Genomic DNA, 555 nt, shown 5'->3' on the forward strand with positions numbered 1-555 from the left:
TGTGTGTGTGTGTGTGTGTGAGTGTGAGAGAGAGAGATGCATAAAAGGCTTCTCTGAATGCCATGTGAAATATGTGCTGCATATGTTTGAGTTTAATAATCATAAAGCGCGAATGGATTAGTGATTGTTCTTTGAAGTGAGACATGAAAGAAACTAAAGCTAAAGGTGGACAAAACTCTGATCTGAGACCATTGAACTACAGACAAACGCTTCTGAATGAGTGAATGCTGGCTGTTGCTGTTAGCTTGTGTTGAATTGTTGTTTGTGAGTTCATTTTAATCGGTGACATCTAGAGGCTCGTCTTCATAATCAGAAGAGTACAGTGTTTGTCAGAAGAGCTCAGGAGCCCAGTGGAGAAGATCCTCCAAACATCTGCTGATAAACACATGCAGAATCTGCTCAAATATTTGCCTTTCTGTTCCTTTATATCCCACAATCCTCTCTGACATGATTATGATGAAGAACAGACAGAGAGAGAGAGAATGAACCTGCAGAGGAACTTTTGAAATTCATCTGGACAGCATCTGCAGGAAACACACACACACACACACACAC

The 555-nt window shown here is 40.9% G+C and overlaps 1 long non-coding RNA gene across 1 annotated transcript in view; it reads left to right on the plus strand.

Annotated features, from left to right (window-relative positions):
* The window catches only part of LOC107704471 (uncharacterized), a 24,947-nt gene that overhangs the window by 19,611 nt on the left and 4,781 nt on the right, over positions 1 to 555 (plus strand). The window lies entirely within an intron of this gene.

This window comes from Sinocyclocheilus anshuiensis, unplaced genomic scaffold (assembly GCF_001515605.1).
Source record: "Sinocyclocheilus anshuiensis isolate Anshui unplaced genomic scaffold, SAMN03320099.WGS_v1.1 scaffold1067, whole genome shotgun sequence".
NCBI classification, from domain to species: Eukaryota; Metazoa; Chordata; class Actinopteri; order Cypriniformes; family Cyprinidae; genus Sinocyclocheilus; species Sinocyclocheilus anshuiensis.